The sequence below is a fragment of the Macaca nemestrina genome, chromosome 9, assembly GCF_043159975.1.
Source record: "Macaca nemestrina isolate mMacNem1 chromosome 9, mMacNem.hap1, whole genome shotgun sequence".
Classification (NCBI taxonomy): domain Eukaryota; kingdom Metazoa; phylum Chordata; class Mammalia; order Primates; family Cercopithecidae; genus Macaca; species Macaca nemestrina.
In genome coordinates this window covers 113,616,032-113,637,975 of record NC_092133.1, presented here as the reverse complement: position 1 = coordinate 113,637,975, position 21,944 = coordinate 113,616,032, and positions in this window count along the sequence as shown.

The window sequence follows — 21,944 nt, the reverse complement described above, 5'->3', positions numbered from 1 at the left end:
GGCAACATGGCAAAACCCCATTTTTGCAAAAAATACAAGAATACAGAAATTAGGCAGGTATAGTGGTGTGCGCCTGTAGTCCCAGCTACTCAGGAGACTGAGGTGGGAGGATCGCTTAAGCCTGGGAGGTTGAGGCTGCAGTGAGCCCTGATCGCATCACTGCACTCCAGCCTGGGTGACATAGCAAGACCCTATCTCAAAAAAGAAAAAGAAAAAAAAAATGTAGATAACCAAAAAAAGTTACCTGAGAATTCTTCCCTGAAATTACCATTGATGACATTTCTAGACTTTTCTATGCTTGAGTATATGTTTGAAAGAATTTATACTGGACAAATGATCTTTAATTTTTTTCTTTTCTTTTCTTTTCTTTTTTTTGAGACAGGATCACACTCTGTTGCCCAGGCTGGAGTGCAGTGGTGCGATCTTGGCTCACTGCAACCTCTGCCTCCTGGGTTCAAGTGATCACTGTGCTTCAGCCACCCTAGTAGCTGGAATTACAGACATGTGCGACCACACCGGCTAATTTGTGCATTTAGTAGAGATGTGTGTCAGGTCCCAGGATCCAGGTCCAGCCCATGCTGAAGTCTGAGGGGAGTGGGTGGGTGATCAGAAAGAATACTCGGGGGGCCATAGGCAGATGAAAGATAGCTCTATTCAGCAGCAGCTCTCATTAACAGCTTTCTTACACTAGCTCTCTTATTATCAGCTTCGTCTTACACTGTTTGCCGTGTATCAGCTGCCTGGGCCAGCTGCCCCCCCAACAGCTGTGCAGCTGGCTCTCCCTTGCTTTCAGGGTCAGCAGCTTAACTCTTCTCTCTCTGGGAACGAGCAAGGCCAGCTGTGTCCTGGGTCCCCTCCCGTCCATCTGCAAGAGAGAACTTTGGCTCTCTCTCTTTCTCCGGGCACCAGTGCACTCATATGTCAAGCCATTTGGAGTAGAGCCGAGCCAAGCCCCCAAGAGCCATGTATCTTATGCACAGCATCAACAGGGCAGTTATACCTTTTACAGACAATAGTGGCATAAAGTCAAGTATGAACTTACACAAACAGGTTATATTACAAGCAGAGGTGTGCACTTGCCCACCAAACTCGTGAGTCACCCAGGCCTGGATATCCGCCTCAGTCTACTCCTTGACCAAAGCACATCATGTACCTTATAATGTGGTTTTGCCACGTTGGCCAGACTGGTCTCAAACTCCTGGACTCAAATGATCTGCCCGCTTCAGTCTCCCAAAGTGCTGGGATTACAGGTGTGAGCCACTGCATCTGACCTGAAATGGCGTATTTTTGCTGAATTAGCAACACTTTTGAATCTTTAATGTCTTTCCTATGGCTATTTGATATTCATTTCACAGAGAATTAATGCCTGTATTGTTGGACATTTAGGTCGTTTCCAATTTTTCACCATTATAATGGATAATTATAAAAGCAAATAGTTGGAAACAACCTAGATGTCCAACCCACTGTGGGGATTGGTTAATGACATCCTATTGTGAATACTGGAGGCATATTTTGCAATTCTTAAAAATATAAGTTGTAAAAATGCAGCGTCCATCCCCCCACCAATCTATTTTGGAAATAGCTGTATTTGTGTGTATACATTATGTTATTGTCAGGTTGTAAGCTTTACTAGCAGAGGGGAATTTTGAAGGCTTTAAAAGAACACTGAGCTAGATCTAGCTTCTGGCTCTGTGTATTTATTGACTAGTAGTGTGCCTTGAGAAACTAGAACTCTCTGAATTTCAGTTTTGTCTCTGTGTAAAATGAAGAAGTTTGAAATAAAAAAATTCTCAGTCGGGCACGGTGGCTCACGCCTGTAATCCCAACACTTTGGGAGGCTGAGGCAGGTGGATCACGAGATCATGAGATCAAGACCATCCTGGCTAATACGGTGAAACTCCGTCTCTACTAAAAATACAAAAAAATTAGCAGGCTGTAGTCCCAGCTGCTCGGGAGGCTGAGGCAGGAGAATGGCGTGAACCCAGGAGGCGGACCTTGCAGTGAGCCGAGATCAGAGATCACGCCACTACACTCCAGCCTGGGCGACAGAGCAAGACCCCATATCAAAAAATCTCAAGTTTCCTTCCAGGCTCTGATCTTCTCCATGTGATTCTGATAGTCACCTTGTCTGCAGAAAGCCCTTAATTTCAGGGTTCTGAAAGGGGAGATCCACGTGCTATCACCATTGATAGTTGTTTTGTGCAAAACATGGTTTGCTTGCCTCTATTGGTGTGTGGCTTTTAAGTATGGATTTTTTTTCACACAAATAATATTAATGGAACTCAGAATTTCAGTAACTACATATACACTTGGTGCCATTATAACAACACTTTTCTTGTTTTGTTTTTGAGAAAGGGTCTAACTCTGTTGCCTGGGCTGGAGTGCAGTGGTTTGCAGGAATGCCATCAGTTTTTAGCCAATACAACAGATCCCTGGAGGTCAAGGCATCCAGGATATCACTCTACTGTTCCTACCAATTAAGTTAATTGCATCCACTTTGTTGTTGATGGTGAAGTGCCACCACCTGGCATCTGCTGTGCTGGCCTTCCACCATTCCCACTGACACCAGGACGCCTGGTCTCATGGCAGCATCTCCTGTTATCAATCCTGGCCTACAAAGGATAGTGCCACTGAGTCTCTCAAATATTCAGGTGCCCTTCTCACTAGTGCCTTCCTTGTTAACCCAGAGAGGAGAGTTCCTGTGAGCCCTCCAGGACACATAGTCAAGTGGTAGATTTTGAATCTGCTGGCATATAATGAACCATTCTAACATTCCGACTTCCCTGTACTTTCCGGCTTCTTTGATGTTTTATGAATGCAGTTGTATATTCTCCACCTAATTCACTGCGGCGACTGTTATGTCCACATTTCAAGGAGCCACTCCAGCAGTGTGTTAGAGCCCCAGGTGTCCTTGCCAAGCCGTTCAATCCTGAGAGTGTGTCCAGGTCAGTGTATTCTCTCGTACACAGCCTTTAGTGTCCCTCTGGTCCAACACCCTTATGTCCGCTCTTCCACCGCCTCTCCCAGATTCTGCCAGTACACACTAGGCAGCTCCAGAAACATTTTTGGCAAAAAAAAAAAAAAAAAAAAAAAAGAAAGAAAAGAAAAGAAAAGAAAAAAAAATCATCCTCCCAGAGCAGATTGTGCTTGTGACCTTGGGCCATGATGAGGAATGACCATAGCCTGGTGTCAATGTGGGGCAGCAGTGACGACACACCTCATCCTGCTGTGAGGCCGTGTTGGAGGCTCTCTGCCTAGTCTCCAGGCAAGGGACAGCCGCCCTTCTCTTAGTAAGGAAAGGGGGTTACTTCTTTTAGCCCAGAGCATTCAGTGGAAACTGGAAGCTCAAAGTTCTCAGATGTATCCGCTTAAGTTTTCCCATACCAGACCAGGATCCCATTTCATTCCTCCCCTCCCCTCCCCTCCCCTCCCCTCCCCTCCCCTCCCCTCCCCTCCCATTTTCTCTTTCTGTGTCTTTTTCTCTATTTCTTTCTTTTTGAGATGAGATCTCACTCTGTCACCCAGGCTGGAGTACAGTGACACGATCTCGGCTCACTGCAGACTCCACCGCCCAGGCTCAAGCGATCCTCCCACCTCAGTCTCCCAGGTAGCTGGGACCACAGGCACACGCTACCACATCTGGCTAATTTCTGTATTTTTTTTTTTTTTACAGAGATGAGGTTTCACCATGTTGCTCAGGCTGGTCTTGAACTTCTGGGCTCAAGTGATCCTCCTGCCTCAGCCTCCCAAAGTGCTGGGATTACAGGCATGAGCCACTGCACTCAGCTTTCCTTTTCCTTAAGTAAGTCTAAATAAAAACAAGACTAAATCATCAAATAAAATCTGTGGATTTTTTTCAGGGAAATGACACAAAACTTCCATAACAGCTGAAATTATTATTTATTATTATTATTATTTTTTTTATTTTTTTTTTTTTTGAGACAGAGTCTCACTCTGTAGCCCAGGCTGGAGTGCAGTGGGGCAATCTCGGCTCACTGCAAGCTCTGCCTCCCGGGTTCAAGCCATCCTTCTGCCTCCGCCTCCTGAATAGCTGGGACTACAGGCACCCGCCACCACGCCTGGCTAATTTTTTGTATTGTTGGTAGAGATGGGGTTTCACCGTGTTTGCCAAGAACGTCTCGATCTCCTGACCTCATGATCCACCCGCCTCGGCCTCCCAAAGTGCTGGGATTACAGGCGTGAGCCACCGCGCCTGGCCAACAGCTGAAATTCTGGTAGTTTATTTCTAGATTTTGTGCTGTGCGTGTGTGTGTGCTCACATGTGCACACTTGGCATTGGTTGATGCCCTATGTGTGTACTTGCTGTAGCTACGGGGTCAATCTGCACAATGTCTGACCACACAATTTCCAGCAAACAAAAGCTCTACACAGCCTAATTTTCAAGCAGTCGAGACTGAAGCAGCAACCTCCTTCTGGGTTTAATTTGAATTTAACCGCCAGGCTGTACTTGTGCAGGAAACTGACAATTTTCAGCAAGAAATTTCTAGGGGAGGCCTGTTACCCTCCAGTGTCACTCTAGGCCCTGCTTGGCAGGGGGACTGGCTTTGGCTGGAGACAGGGTCAAAAGGGCTCTCCTGGAATGGCACATTCCCATCCCAGGGAGGGAGCTCTGTTGGGAGCATGAGATGGACCAAGAAGATCCATCCATTAGGAAGGTGGCCCTTGGTCTGTCCAGTTTTAACGGAGGAGGGTGCTTGGTGCAATGACCACTTCTGATGGGGAAACTAGTCGGAGACATGGGCATTCATTGTCTTTCCCACGTGTGCCCCACAAACTTGAGGGGTGGAAAGTTCCAGGAGACAGATCAAGAGGGGTGTAAATGTCATGGCTGCCCAGGCTGGGCTCCTCCCACCACCCCTCGGTCCTACCCTCTGGAACCCTGGGCAGGCTGGCAGGAGTCCTTTTTGTGGTCTGGGCTTCTGGTCAGGATGCCTACGGCTTCCTAACACCTACTTGGTGCAGTCTAGTCTGAAGATCCTGAAAGTAGGAGAAGAGCAGTTGATCAAGTGAACCCAAGATGTAACTAAAACTGTCTCTGATGGCAAAGCCTTTGATGCTGAAGAGTCTGGCCCACAGAAAGATGGCCCTGAGCATGGCACCTCTGGTCAAATCCCTCAGGCTGACCTACTGAGCATATGAGCCCAGCCTTGCTCACAGTCGGGGCTGGAGGAGGACCTCATGGAGGCCACTCGATAACTGCACTTCCTGTCACAGCTGATTTCACCCACACCGTCCTCTGCCCCAGCCAGCCCAGCCCCATCATGCCCTGCCATTGCAATCAGGGCTCTTTGGGGTGAGTAACAGAAAATCCACTCGAGTTGGCTTAGGCAAGAAGGGAAGTTCATTGGTCATTAAGTTAGCCACAGGCAGGGCAGGGAACAGTTGGGCCTCAGGAATACCTGGACTCAGAGACACCAGCGCTATCAGGATTTGCCAGCTTCTTTCCCTGTCTCTGTCTCCACCTCAGGCTGCAGATCAGTTTTGTGCTCTCAGAGCAACTTTCCCCACAAGGTTGGGATCAGACTGTTGGCAGCACGAGGCTTCCGTCTTCCTGGCTTTGGCCCAAGAAAGGATGAGGCTCCCCTCCATTAGTTCCTGTTCAGAAAATTCCAGAAGAAAGCTTCTGTTTGGTCTGGTCTGGGTTGGCTGGGTAGCGGGGACACTAAACCTTCCAAGCCCTCTAGCGGCAAGTGGTGGAAGTAAGGTGGGGAGACGTATTAGTCAGTTCAGGGTGCCTTGCCAAAATACCACAGACTGGGTGGCTTAAACCACAAACATTGATTTCTCACAGTTCTGGAGGCTGGGAAAACCAAGATCAAAGTGCCACCAAGGTAGGTTTCATTCTTAGGCCTCTTCTCTTGGCTTGTAGGTGGCCGCCATATTGTGTGCTCATGTGGCCTCTTCTTTGCATCTGTGCGGAGAGAGAGTGAGTGCACTCTCTGGTGTCTCATCTTATACAGACACTAATCCTATGGAATCAGAGCCCCACCCTTAATAAGACCTCATTTAACCTTAATGACTCCCTAAGAAGCCTCATCTCCACATACAGCCACACAGAGGGTTAGGGCTTCAACGTATGAATTTGGAGGAGAAAGAGACATTCAGTCCATGGTGGGAAGAAAAACTATTCACAAGAAAAGGGGTGCAGTGGCCAGAAAAGGGGGCAGACAAAACTATGGCTGCTCTCCCCATTTCCCCCAATACATAACACACACACAGACACACACACGGCCCTGACTTTGCTCCTTCCCCACAAGGCCACTCTCCACCCCATGTTTATTTACCTCCCTCCTATCTTGCTCTCTGGAGTTTCCCCTTCCCCTAAGTTGTCCTGTTGCTCACTGAACGGTACACAGAGGTAGGTGCATGTAAATGTAACCCGAGACTACATGGTCCTCCTGGACCATGTGTGTTCTGAGCCCCACCATGGGACGGGGCAGGAAGTAGGTATCACCCATGTCTATTGTCCTCAGGCAGAGCCTAGCCCTGGGACATGAGCTCAGTGGGTGCTGGAGCTTTGTTGGATTCACCTCAAGCCCTCTTACTCCCAATCCACTTATAAGGTTCCCAGGGCTTTGATACCTCTGTGCTTGGAAGAAAAGAATATGATTACCTAGCTCACACAAACCTGCTGGTGGCTTCCTGTAATAAAAGGACATAATTTTCTAGTTCAAAAGAGTCTATCAAGTGACTAGCACAGTGAGTGAAGACCTACAACAAGGCACATCATTGGGAAATTCCAGAAAACCAAGAATAGAGAGAAAATCCTAAAATCTTCCAGAGAGAAAAGACAGGCCACATATAAAGAGCCAAGACTCCACAAGATACTGCCTTCTTCCCAACAACACTGGGAGCTAGAAAATAATAGAGCAATATTTCCCAATGTGAGGAGAAGCTACATTTAAATGAGAGCATCATATCCAGCCAAATTATTAATCAGGAGTTGGGGTAGAACAATGACATTTTAAAATATGCAGGGGTCAGAGAGCTTGGCTTCCATTCACTCTTTCTCAGGAAGCCACTGGAAGATGTACTGCAACACAGTAAGAGGGTAAACCTGTGGGGAAAAGAAAGAAAGATCAGCCTGTTACTGTGTCTGTATAGAAAGAAGTAGACATAAGAGACTCCATTTTGTTCTGTATTTGAGATGCTGTTAGTCTGTGACCCCTACCCCCAGCCTTGTCCTTGCAAGAGACATGTGCTGTGGTGACTCAAGGTTTAATGGATTTTGGGCTGTGCAGGATGTGTCTTTGTTAAACAAGTGCCTGAAGGCAGCTTGCTGGTTAAAAATCCTGCCCATCCCTGGGCAATGGAACATCTCGGTGTGAGACTGGATTGTATGTTCTGTTTACTGAGATAGGAGAAAACCGCCTTACGGCATAAGGTGGGACCTGCTGGCGGGACTTGCTGGCGCAATGCTGCAAAAAGGTTTATGGAGATGTTTGCATATGCATATCAAGGCACAGCATTTTCCTTTGAACTTATTCATGTCACAGAGATCTTCATCCATATGTCTTACTGCTAATTTTCTGCCTTCAGTGATCCTATTGTCCTGCCACTCCCTTATCTTTAAGATGGTAAAGATAATTATCAATAAATACTAAGGGAACTCAGAGACCGGTGCGGTGTGGGTCCTCTGTGTGCTGAGCGCTGGTCCCCTGGGCCCACTTTTTCTTTCTCTATACTTTGTCTCTGTGTCTCATTTCTTTTCTCAAGTCTCTCGTTCCACCTAAAGAGAAATGCCCACAGGTGTGGAGGGGCAGGCCACACCTTCATAAACCAAGGAAAAAGAAGATATGGGGCCAGGGAACGGGAGATGCACAGAGAAGAGGAAGCAGAAAATTCAGAGAAATGCCAGGATGCCAGCCGTGCCACGGGCTGAGAGAGCTGAGTCCAGTTTGGAGCATAAGGATGGAGGGCAAGGGAGAAAGGGATGCCTCCTGGAAAGTAACAGGGCTGATAGAGTATCTGGTGTATCTTAGTTTTTGGATGATTATTACTAGGCATTTCACAGATCAGTTGGAGCATCTGGAAAAGAAAAGGTAGTTAATTGGTACAAAAACATATAAGCAAATGAAGACAAACAATCTGAAGCAATTATTAACTCCAGGGGAAATAAAGGAAATAAATGAAACAATTTCAGGGCAGGACTTGGCTTAAGAAACAAAATTTAGATATCTACAAGAATGTAAATGCATTTGATTTCATAAGATTGTGATCCAGTCAAATTGGTAGAATGGAGGCAAGGAAATTGTTAAGACCTCATAAGGGAGGTAAGCCCTATACTCTGTTATGCCAGGAAGTCGACAGATACTGAGGAAAACAAATCAAGAAATAGCAACCTAAGCATTATTTAGAAATATGATGATACCAGAGGAAGTAGCAAAATGAGTTTAAAGTGATGGCCTCTGGGAATTAGGACTCAAAAGCAAGAAAGGAAAGGGCAGAGGAAATGCTTTCTGATATAAGCCTTTTATTACCATTTTGGTCTTTTTTTTTCTTTTTTTTTTTTTATTTTACTGAGGATTTCTTGCTCCAGATACCATTTTGTTCTTAACTCTGTGGATCTAGTACTTTGATTGGAATCAAATACAATGTTATAAGTTCTGGAGATCTGTTGTACAGAATGATGACTATAGTTAATAATAATGTATACTTGAAAATTGCTAAGAGAGAAGAATTTTTTGCTTTTATTCTTATTTTTAATTGACACAAGAATTGTACATATTTTGGGGGTACAGCATAATATTTTCATACAATGTATAATGATCCAATCAGCATAATTAGCATCTCCACCACCTCAAACATTTATCTTTTCTTTGTTCTGGGAGTATTCAAAATGCACTCTTCTAGCTGTTTGAAAATATATAATAAATTGTCATCAATTATCATTACCCCATAGTGCTAAAGAACACTAGAACTACTCCTCCTATTTAGCTGTTTTGTTTTTTTTCCAGGCAGGGTCTCACTCTGCCCCCTAGGCTAAAGCACAGTGGTGCGATCATAACTCACTGCAGCCTTGACCTCTCGGGCCCAAGTGATCCTCCCACCTCAGCCTCCAGAGTAGCTGGGACCGCAGGCATGCACCAACATGCCTGGGTAGTTTTTAAAATTTTTTAAAGAGAGGCATCTCCCTATGTTGCCCAAGCTGGTCTCAAACTCCTGAGTTCAAGTGATCCTCCCACCCCAGTCTCCTAAAGTGCTAGGATTATAGGCATGAGCCACCAAACTCAACCATGTACTCTTGTATCTATTAACCTGTTAGCCAACCTTTGGCTACCCCCTCCCCCTTACCCTTCCTCGCCTCTAGTAAACACTATTCTAAGCAAATAGGTCTTACATATTCTTACCACAATAATAATAATAATAATAATAAAAGTATGTGAGGTGATGAAAATGTTAATTAACTTTATTTAACCACTTCACAACACATGCATATATCAAAACATCACATTGAACACTGTAAATATACACAATTTTTATTTACCAATTATACTTTAATGAAGATGAAGAATTGAATATAACATTAAAACAAAAAACAATTGCAGACTGGGTACAGTGGCTCACGCCTGTAATCCCAGCATGTTGGGAGGCCGAGGTGGGCAGATCACCTGAGGTCGAGAGATCAAGATGAGCCTGGCCAGCATGGTGAAATCCCATCTCTACGAAAAACACAAAAATTATCTGGGTGTGGTGGCAGGCACCTGTAATCCTTGCTACTCGGGAGGCTGAGGCAGGAGGATTTGCAGTAAGCCGAGTTCGTGCCACTGCACTCCAACTGGGCAACAGAGTGAGACTCTGTTTAAACACACACACACACACACACACACACACACACACGCACACACACACACAACATCAACAACAACAAAAAAATTGCAAAACCTAAAGAAAATCATTGATCTAGTCCAGACCAGTCTTTTACAGATGAGTTCACTGAAGTGCGGAGAGGCGAACTGACTTGTCTAATCTTACATAGCAAGTCACTGGCAAAACTTGACCTGAAATCTAAAGCCAAGCGTTTTCTATGACCTCCAGGTTTTTCAGTCCAGCCCTCCCGGGGCTCTGCTTTGGGAATTGGTATTGGTGACAAAGGGAATAGAGAGGAACATGCATAGAGCTCTCCATTTAGATTGACATTCTCACACTGTGCCAGATCATCGGCAAGAAACAGCGCAAGTTCCAAGAATGCTTGCCCCGACCCTTTTCCCCCTCCCCAACCTCTCTCATTACCAACTTCAGCTGAAAGGTCTGAGAAGAAAAGGGAATCTTAGATGACTCTCACTAGGGTGTAAATGACTCCCACCATGATTTTTATTTTATCGAGTCATAACTCCAAAAGCAGTGGAGTTTTGAAGGATGTGTTGAAGGAGTTTTGAAGGATGATAAATCTTTTGAAGGATGTTTAGGAGACTGTTAAGTGTCCCAAACATAGGATGGTTAGGATGAGATAGGATGTCATGAAGAAGGTGAAGGCACTGAGGCCCTGAGTAATTTCATAAAGAACACCTTAGAAAATGTCCAGCACCATGGTTTCTTACCTTCACTTAGCACCCACAAGGCCCCACATTCTGACAGATTTTGTTTATCAGACAAATTGCACTCAGTCAGTCCTCATCCATTTTCTTCGGAGAGTTCCCAGGTTACACAGAACTGCAATAATCTCCTGGCTCACCGTCACCCCCACGAAGACACTCCATGTTTTTGTTTGCAATACAGTCTTATATGGATCAATATAAAACTTTCATGGTGTTCTTTGCATTTTGCAACTATTGCTCAAGCTGGAGACCCAAAAAGAGCCCTAGCTTTAGAGTCAAAGACCCCTAGGTTCCAATTTCAGCTGAGATACTGTGAGCACATCACTAGCCCACTCTGATCCCATATCCCGGTTGTATAATCACCTATTTCCCATCAATTGCGAGGCTGGAAATAAAAGTGCCTACTCTGCCCGGTACACAGTAGGAGCTTAGTAAGCTTAAGTTCTCTTGCTTCCCCAGTATCCTAATGTATTAGGGGAAAGACAGAGATGTGGGGAATGGCACCTGGGAGGTTCCAGCTGTATGCTTCACAATCCTACCAATGAAAATTCTGAATTAGGCTTCAGTTTCCCCTCTACAAAATGAGACAGGAGAGGACTGGGTAGGAAGAGGAAGAGCTTGGCTTTGTTGATTTAAGCTGGGCCCGTCTGATTCTGTAACGCAGGCTTCACTGCGGGGTGCAGCCCACTCCCCAGCCAGGGCTTCGCGTGCTCTGAATGTCTTTTGGCCAAGTCCAAGGCTATCCAGGATCGAGGTGGGGAGGCGGGGTGGTGGGTAGTGAGGTGGAGAGAAGCAGTTCCCCCATATAACCTGCAGGTGGCACCAGAGCAACGTGGGAGCCCAGGGTTCCGCTCCAGCCTTCCCGGAGACTCAGCCGGCCACTGCGAGGTAGGGCGAAGCAGAGGTGGTGCACACCGCTCAGCTGGGCAGCGGCATGAGCGCGGCTGTGGATCAGTCCACATCGTTTGAAATCGACACATGGGTCTTCTGGCTGGCTACTTTCCTCTCTTTGGTAGGGTGATCATATGATTTATCATCGAAATCCGTGCACTATTATAATTGCACCGGGACAGCAGGCATAACCTTAGCTGTACTTTGCAAACCAGAACATATGGTCACCCTACCCTCAGGTCACTTCTTCTTCTTTCTTGTTTCCATTCTTTCTTTTGATTTTTTTTTTCTTTTAAAACACACAGCGTTCTTTTTCCCTGCGCACCATTGTCTTTGAAAATGCCTTTGCATTCGGGATATTTTCCACCATGAAACATCTGCTTTTGCATCTTGAGTCTGGACAGTCTCTCTGAAGTCACCCCAAAGGCCAGTTTTAGCTTCCAGTCAGATGACTCTGTTCCCTGGCTTACCATCCCCATGACTCAAGAATTAAAGATGTGAGACGTGGAACAGTGGTCCTTCTCTCAACTTTGGTGCCTCTTTGCTAAATTTATTCCTGTGATTTTGTTCTGAGTGCTCTTGTCCTTTATCTCTTCGAATTTACACATATTAGTTTATTGAATTGCAAGTAGACAAGCCCCATTAAGCAAGATTCTTATATGTCCAAGATCATCCCATTACTCCATTCAACCCCAAGTTAGCATGCCATTTATCCCCTTGTTTCTGAACCCTCTTCACTTAATAGTCTCATAAACATTCATCCATTGCAAAAAGGATTCAAACTGTTCTCACTTCCATTTTTAGTTGATTCACTGCTAGCCAAGTAATGATTTGTCTGGGAGAGTCATTAATAGAGAATTGTGCCCTTAAATTTATTTTTATAGTTGGATTCTGCTAGTTAATATCTCTCTTTCTGTCATTCTCACATTACAACAAACGACTATGTCTTAACCTAAAATCTAGGTTAGAAATTTGATCTTATCTGAATAAGACATTAATGGATAATGTGAGATTTTTTTTTAAAATTTACTGAAACTTTTCTCAGCTAAGAAGGATCATCACAAATATGTTTGTAAGCAAGTGGAAAATTGGGCTGTAAATATATAAACTCTTAAAATATCATGTTTAGAGACAAGATTTTCCTTTTCTTTTTTAGTAAAGTAAATTTGCTATGGTTGGAATGTTTGTGTCTCCTCCAAAATTCATGTGGGAACTCAAACCCCAATGTGATAGTATTAAGAAGTGGAGTCCTTTTCTTTTCTTTTCTTTTCTTTTTTTTTTTGGACGGAGTCTTGCTCTGTCACCAGGCTGCTGGAGTGCAGTGGCATGATTTCGACTCACTGCAACCTCTGCCTCCCGGGTTCAAGTGATTCCCCTGCCTTAGCTTCCCGAGGAGCTGGGACTACAGGTGTGCCACGCCTGGCTGAGTTTTTGTATTTTAGTAGAGACGAAGTTTCACCATGTTGGCCAGGATGGTCTCAAGCTCCTGACCTCATGATCTGCCTGCCTTGGCCTCCCAAAGTGCTGGGATTAAAGGCATGAGCCACTGCGCCTGGCCCAGGTAGAGTTTTTAGGAGATAATTAAGTGGTGAGGGAAGAGCCCCCTCATGAATGGGATTAGTGACCTTATGAAAGGGCTTGAGGGAGCTGCCTAGCTCGGTTTCCTTCTTTTGCTTTTCTGTCCTTTCCACCATGTTGGGACACAGCATTCCTCATCTCTGGAGGACTCAGCACTTAAAGTGCCATCTTGGAAGCAGAGAGCAGCCCTCACTAGACCACAAACTTGCTGGCACCTTGATCTTGGTCTTCCCACCCACTAGATCTGTGAGGAATAAAGTTTTGTTCTTTACACATTACCCAGTCTCAGATATTTTGTTATAGCAGCACCAATGGACTAAGACAGCATCTTACATATAGTGAGGTGCATATACCTTAAATTACCACTCCATACTATTTACAAATGTGCACATTCATGTGACCACCACTCAGCTCAAGATATGGAATGCTTCCATCACCACAGAGGGCTCCCTCTTGCCCCTTCTCAGTTGCTGTCCTCAAAGTTAACCACGATCCTGACCTCTGTCACCCTGGATGAGTTTTGCCTGTTCTTGAACTTCATATAAATGGAATCATACAGTATGTGCATGTTTGTAGGCTGGCTTCTTTCATTCAACACAATCCTATGAGATGTAGCCATGTTTTGGATACTGGTAGTTGTTTATTTTTCTGGTTGTGTAGTTTTGCATATTTCATTTATTACTCTTCTTTTTTTTTCTTTTTTCTTTTCTTTTCTTTTTTTTTTTTTGAGACAGAGTCTCACTCTGTCATCCAGGCTGGAATGCAGTGGCATGATCTCGGCTCACTGCAACCTCCACCACCTGGGGTCAAGTGATTCTCCTGCCTCAGCCTCCTGAGTAGCTGGGATTACAGGTGTGTGCCAGCATGCCCAGATAATTTTTGTATTTTTAGTAGAGATGCGGTTTTACCATGCTGGCCAAACTCCTGACCTCATGATCCCCCCACCTCGGCCTCTCAAAGTGCTGGGATTACAGGCGTAAGCCACCGCATCCAGCTATTTATTACCCTTTTATTTTTATGTTTAACTCAGTGTCTTGTGGGGTCTATTGGTCCTTTTTAGCTAGACTGATATTAAAAATCTTCTTATCAATGGAGCTTGGGACATTTTTAGAAAGAAAGAAGCCCAATAAACCCAAGCCCTCCAATCTTAAGCCAAGTTTGCTTCTCACGCCTGCTTCAGTTGCTCTTCTTCATGTGGTATATTTTTCCTCACACAGCTGATGGAAAATGGAGGAACTCAGAAGTTCTTCATCATGTTATCAGCTCAGGGACGCTTGCCATCAGAATAACAGGGTAGATATTTATAATCTGAAATTTTAAAATAACAATAGCAAACACTTACATAGCATTAACTGCTGTTCAAAGTGCTTTTTATATCTTCTTTTCCTCAAAACAACTCTGTGAAATAGATACTAGTATTGTCATCCCTACACTTTAGATGGGGAAACTGAGGCAGAGAGCTGTAACTTTCCCAGGAGGGTAAAGCCAGGACTTGAAACTGTGTTTTCTTGTTTTAGAGCTTGCACAGTTCACCACCACACCATATTGTGTAGCATACTTCATGTGGTTAAAGTATTTTCTCCTATTAGCTTGGGAGCATTTTCTGAATAATTCAAATCTTATAAACCTGCTTCAAAGAATATAAGTGAATAGAAATGGATGATCTCATGTAGAATGTGTGGCATTCATGAATGCATTATAGGACACTCCAGTTTTACATAACAATTATTTGCTTATCTTGTGACTTTTGTCAGTCAGGGCTGTAATGTGCTCGCCTCGTTTTCCTTCTCTTCGATAGGAGGAGATGGACTCAGAGACGGGCACAATTTATCATAAAATCTCATCACACTTTCCCTCACCATCTGGAAGCTGGAGATAGGTTTGTGAAATCTTTGTTGAGAAAGAGTGGAATGACAGTTGTAGCATAGTGAGTTTAAGAAACATGGTTTTACTTGCCAGTTCTGTTGCACAGGGTCCTGCAAGTTTTGGCAATTAACATATGTGACCAACAGTTTTCTCACAAAGATTATCAGGGTTCTAGAGGAAATTATCCTCCAGTTTTATTCTGCTGCTAATGTGCTATATTTCTTTATAAATTCTTGGCCACTTGTTTTTCATTAGACATTTTTCTGCCTCTTTATGCTGTGCTTTATGTCTCTTTATGCCCAGCCCCAGGTTTTTCCTTCTAACTGCAACAGGAAGATTATTGAAATTTTCTCTTTCTCAAACTCCCAGGCTCAAGTGATCCTCCCCCGTCTGCCTCCTCTGTAGCTGGCATTACAGGTGTGCGGCACTGCACTCTGCTGATTTTCTCTTTAACCTTCCCCCTGAGCATATATACACACACACAAACATGAATACAGACACCCAGACATACACATGTATACACAAACACACAGAGACATACACATATCTGCACATACTTATTAGATATACATTTACACACACACATATACACACCTTCCTTCTATCTTCTTCTCAGGACTCAGGGTTCTCAGAGAATGGAAAGAGTATTGCACCACGAGTCAAAGATAGACTGTGCAACTTTGCCCAATTGTCTTTCCTTTAGAGATCTCGTTTACAATAATAAACATCCTTACCCACTAATTAGGGTTATTGTGAAGATAAAACAGAAAGGAAGAATAACAGAATGATGGCATGTTGTATAGTAAAAAAAAAAAAAAAAAGATTTAACCTTGACCAAAAAGAGGTCTGGCCTTTGTCCTTGACTCCTTATCTCCAACACATAATGCCTGATAGGAATATTTTTGCCTGGGAATCTTGGGTCACGATGGAGAGTCTAATAATAAGATTTAGGGTGGGGACTAGCCGGGCCAGGAAAACTGACTATGTGATTTAGAGTCCGGGCTTTAGGTCACCCCTGAAAGGACTGGAGACTGGAAACAGAGAGCAGCCACATGGACAATCAAGCATGCCTCTGTGATGAAGTTCCGGTAAAAACCCTGAACACTGAGGCTTGAGGGAGCCTCACTGGCTGCAATACTCCATGTGTATTGGCACATATCAAAGCCAGGAGGGTAATGCACTCTGACTGCATGGGGAAGGGATAATGGACATTTCATATCTGGTGCCCTCCTGGACTCAGCCCTACGCTTTTCTTCCCCTGGCTGATTTTAATCTATATCTTTTCCCTATAATCAAACCATAACTGTGAGTATAGCAGCTTTCTGTGAGTTGTGTAGTTCTTAGAGGTTCTTAGAGGTAAGCAGAGTTCATCTACTGCCTGCTGAAAAAACTATTTTAAAATTCCTAAACCGAAGAAGGCCAGAGCTCTCCTGAAACTCATCCAGCAGATTTTGAAGCCAAAGCTGAGGGCATTTGAAGCCAAAGCCAGGCCAGACAGAGATGAGGCTCCTGGGAGGAAACAGGTTCAGTCCTGCCCAGGCTGCAGTGTCCCTTGGCTATACAGCTGGACAAGGACTCCCTCTGGGTCACAGCTTCTAGGGACAGAGTTTGGGGCAGGTCGACTGTCTGATTTGTAGGTGATGATCTCAACTGGGAAACTGTGTGGTAATGAAGAGAGAATGGTTTTTGCTTTTCCAACCCATCCACCCACTGCATGCTTTGATCCACATTGGAACTCAGTGTGGAAACTGCCTTTGAACAGCCTAAGCCTGAACTCTGGGTTGTGTGTCCAGTTTCCTGGCCTCCAGCTTTGTTCGCTCCTTACCCCTATCCATCACTGATGCCAGATCCATCCTCCTAAATATCCTATTCATCATGTTAGTCTCCCCACCACCTCATGGCACCTTCTACACAATAGGAAATGTCTCCAACCTCAGCCTGGCATTCAAGGTTCTTTCTGATGTGGCCCACCTCTCACCACTCCACCACATCTTCCCGTGGGCCCTGCCAAACTGGATCAACTTTTTCTGTTCATAAGCTGAATTTTCCCACCTCCAAACTGTTGCTTACACTGAGTCCTTCCTCTGAATGTTCTGTTTCTCCTTCTCCCCAAGTCCAAATGCTATAGACTGAATTGTGTCTCCCCAAAATTCATATGTTGGAACCCTAACCCTCTATGTGATTGTATTTGGAATTAGGGCTCTTAGGCGGTAAAGTTAAGTGAGGTAGGAGGGGCAGAGCAAGATGGCTGAATAGCAACTTCCACCAATGATTCTCCTTGCAGGAAAATCAAATTTAACAGCTCTCTACACCAAAAAGGCATCTTCATAAGAACCAAAAACCAGGTGAGGGTTCACAGTACCTGCCTCTAACTTCATAACACTAAAAGAGGCACTGAGGAGGGCAGGAAAGACAGTCTTGAAACACCGAGACCACTCCTCTCTCATCCCCTAGCAGTGGCTACTGTGGTGCTGAGAGAGAATCTGTGCACTTGGGGGAGGGAGAGTGCAGCAATTGTGGGACTTTGCATTGAACTCAGTGCTGCCCTGTCACAGCAGAAAGCAAAACCATGGGGAACTCAGGTGACACCTGACTGTGGAGGGAGTATTTAGACCACCCCTACCCAGAGGACTTTACCCATTCTAGCAGTTAGAAGATTTGAGGCTTGAGTTTTGATAAGCCTTGCCATAGCAAGCTATTGTGTTCTGGGGCTCTAAGTAAACTGGAAAGGCAGTCTAGACCATAAAGACTTCAATTCCCAGGCAAGTCCTAATGCCAAGCTAGGCTTAGAGCCAGTGGACTCAGGGGGCACATGACCTAGTGAGACACCAGCCAGGGCAGCCAACGGAGTGCTTCTACCACCCCTTCCCCAACCCAAGCACTGCAGCATACAGCAACAAAAGTGGCTTCTTCCTTTTGCCTGAGGAGAGGAGAGGAAAGAGTAAAGAGGACTTTGTCTTACAAATTGGATACCAGCTCAGCCACAGCAGGATAGAGCACCAGTCAGAGTCAAGAGACCCCCATTCCAGGATCTAGCTCCTGAATGACATTTCTAGATATACCCTGGGCCAGAAGGGAATCTGCTGCCTTAAAGAAAAGAAGCCAGTCCTGGCAGGAGTCATCACCTGCTGATTCAAGAGCCCTTGGGCCCTGAATAGCCAACAGTGATACCCAGGGCCTGTAGTAAGACTCTGAGACTGAGACGTGCTGGCTTCAGGTGAGACCCAGCACATTCCCGGCTGTGGTGAGAGACTTCTTCTGCTTCACAAAAGCAGAGGAAAGGTAAAAGGGACTTTGTCATGCAGCTTAGGTACCTGCCTGGCCACCATGGGGTAGAGAACCAAATGGGCTCTTGTGGTCACTGATTCTAGGCCTTGGCTCTTAGACAGCATTTCTGGACATGCGCATGCCCCAGGCCAAAGGGGAGCCCACTGCCCGGAAGGGTGAGTCCCAGGCCTGGAAAACCACCACAAGTGATTTAAGAGCACTTGGGCCCTAAGTGAACATCGACCGTAGCCTGGCAGTATTCCCTGTGGGCCTGTGGTGGTGGCCGCAGGGTGAGTTTCCGCTGCCTGTGGAAAGGGAAAGGCAGAGTGGAAATGACTTTGTCTTGTGGCTTCAGTGTCAGCTCAGCCGCCTTAGAATAAAGAACCAGGTAAATTTCTAAGGGTTTTTACTCCAGTCCCTGCTCCTACACAGCATCTCTGGACCCTGAGGGAACTCGTTGCCCTGAAAGGAAAGACACAAGCCTGGCTGGCTTTGCCACCTGCTGAATGCAGAGCCCTAGGGCCTTGAATGAACTTCGGTGATAGCCAGGTAGTGTTTACGGTGGGCTTTGAGTGAGACCCAGTGCTTTACTGACTTTAGGTCTGACCCAGTGCATTCTAAGTGGTGGTAGCCATAGGGATGTTGTGTCAGCCCACCCCCAGCTCCGAGTGGCTCAGCAGAGAGAGAGAGACAACAAAAAGAGAGACTGAGACTGTTTGGGAGAAATTACAGGTAGAGAATAAGAGTCTCTGCCTGGTAGTCCAGAGAATTCTTCCAGATCTTATCTGAGACCGCCAAGGCGTACCTCTATGAGTCTGCAAGCACCATAGCATTACTGGGCTTGGAATGTCCCCTAATCAGATACAGTTTAGATCACAACACCCACATCCTTTCAAATACCTGCAAAACCTTCCCAAGGATGAGTACAAACAAGCCCAGACTGAGAAGAGTACAATAAACACCTAATTTGTCAATGCCCAGGCACTGAAGAACGTCCACAAGCATCAAGCCCATCCAGGGAAACATGACCTCATCAGACAAACTAATTAAGGCACCAGGGACCAACCCTAGAGAAACAGAGATATGTAACCTTCCAGACAGAGAATTCAAAATAGTGGTTTTGAGGAAACTCAAAGAAATTCAAGATAACACAGAGAAAGGATTCAAAATTCTATCAGATAAATTTAACAACAAGATTGAAATAATTAGAATCAAGCAGAAATTCTGTAGTTGAAAAATGCAAATGACACAATGAAGAATGCATCAGAGTCTCTTAATAGTGAAATTGATCAAGCAGAAGAAAAAATTAGTGAGCTTGAAGACAAGCTATTTGAAAACACACAGTTAGCGGAGACAAAAAAATTAAAAAAGAGTGAAGCATGCCTACAAGATCTAGAAAATAACCTCAAAGGGCAAAGCTAAGAGTTATTGGCCTTAAAGAGAAAGTAGAGAAATAGAGGTAGAACGTTTATTCAAAGGGATAATGACAGAGAACTTTTCAAACCTAGAGAAAGATGTAAATATTCAAGTAAAAGAAGGTTATAGAACACCAAGCAGATTTAACCTAAAGAAAACTACCTCAAGGCATTTAATATTCAAACTCCCAAAGGTCAAGGATAAAGAAAGGATCCTAAAGCAGCAGGACAAAAGCAATAAATGACATATGATGGAGCTCTAATATGTCTGGCAGCAGACTTTCAGTGTAAATCTTACAGGCCAGGAGGGAGTATCATAACATATTTTAAGTGCTGAAGAAAAAAATCTTTTACCCTAGAATAATATATCCAGCAAAAATACCCTTCAAACTTGAAGGAGAAATAAAGTTTCCCAGACAAACAAAAGTTGAGGGATTTCATCAACACCAGACCTGTGCTACAAGAAATGCTAAAGGAAGGCCTTCAATCAGAACAAAAGGACATTAGTGAGCAATAAGACATCATCTGAAGGTACAAAACTCACTGGTAATAGTAAGCACACAGAAAACATAGAATATTGTAACACTGTAATTATTGTGTGTAAATGACTCTCATCTTAAGTAGAAAGACAAAAAGATGGACCAAATAAAAATAATAGCTACAACAACTTTTCAAGACATAGACAATATGATAAGATGTAAATAGAAGCAACAAAATGTTAAAAAGCTGAGGGACAAAGTTAAAGTGTAAAGTTTTTATGTTTTCTTTTTGCTTGTTTATTTGTTTGTTTCTTTTTCCAGGCAATATAAAGTTGTCATCAGTTTAAAATAATGAGTTATAAGATAGTATTTGCAAGCCTCATGGTAACTTCAAATCAAAAAACATACAATGAACACACACAAAAAAAACCAAGAAATTAAATTTTACAACCAGAAAAAATCACCTTCACCAAAAAGAAGAAAGGAAGGAAGGAAAGAAGAAAAAGAAGACCGTAACAATCAGAAAACAAATAACAAAAGGGCAAGAGTAAGTCCTGACTCCCTGTGGGCCTGATCAATAATAATATTGAATGTTAATGGACTAAACTCTCCAATCAAAGACAGAGTAGCTGAATGGATAAAAAAAAAAAAAAAAAAAACAAGACCCAGTGATCTATTGCCTGTAAGAAACACACTTTACCTACAAAGACACACATAGATTGAAAATAAAGGGATGGAAAAAGATATTCCATGCCAATGGAAACTAATAAGGTTTCCATTGGATACAGTTATATCAGAATGAATAGACTTCAAGACAAGCACTATAAGAAGAGAGAAAGAAGGTCATTATATAATGATAAAGGGATCAATTCAAAAAAAGGATATAACAATTTTAAATAGATATACACCCACCACTAGAGCACCCACATATATAAACCAAAGACTATTAGAGCTAAAGAGAGAGATAGACTCAATACAATAATAGCTGGAGACCTTAACATCCTACTTTCAGCATTGAACAGATCTTCTGCACTGAAAATCAACAAAGAAACATTGGACTTACTCTTCACAGTAGATAAATGGACCTAATAGATATTTACAGAACATTTTATCCAATGGCTACGGAATACACATTCTTTTCCTCAGCACATGGATCATTCTCAAGAATAGACCATATCTTAGGTCACACAACAAGTCTTAAAACACTAAAAAAATTGAAATAATATCAAGCATCTTCTCTGGCCACAATGGAATAAAACTAGAAATTAATAACAAGAGAAAACTTTGAAACTATACAAACACATGAAGATTAAATAATATGCTCTGGGTCAATGAAGAAATTAAGAAGAAAATTAAACATTTCTTGGAATAAATGATAATGGAAACACAACCTACCAAAATTTATGGGATACAACCAAAGCATTACTAAGAGGAAAGTTTATGGCTATAAACACCTACTTTTAAAAAGCAGAGAAAACATCAAATAAACAACCCAATGATGCATCTTAAAGAAATAGAAGAGCAAGAGCAAACCAAACCCAAAATTAGTAGAAGGAAAGAAATAATAAAAATCAGAGCAGAAATAAATGAAATTGAAATGAAGAAAACAATATGAAACATCAATGAAATGAAAAGTTGATTTTTTGAAAAGATTAACACTGACAAACTTTTAGCCTAACTAAGACTAAGAAAAAAAAAGACAAGACCCAAATAAATAAAATCAGATATGAAAAAGGAAACATCACAAATGATACCACAGAAATTCAAAGGATCATTAGTGGCTATTTTAAGCAATTATATGCATATAAATTGGAAACATCCTGCCTACCAAGGTTGAAACATGATGCAATCCAAAACCAATAACATAATGAGATTGAAGCAGTAATAAA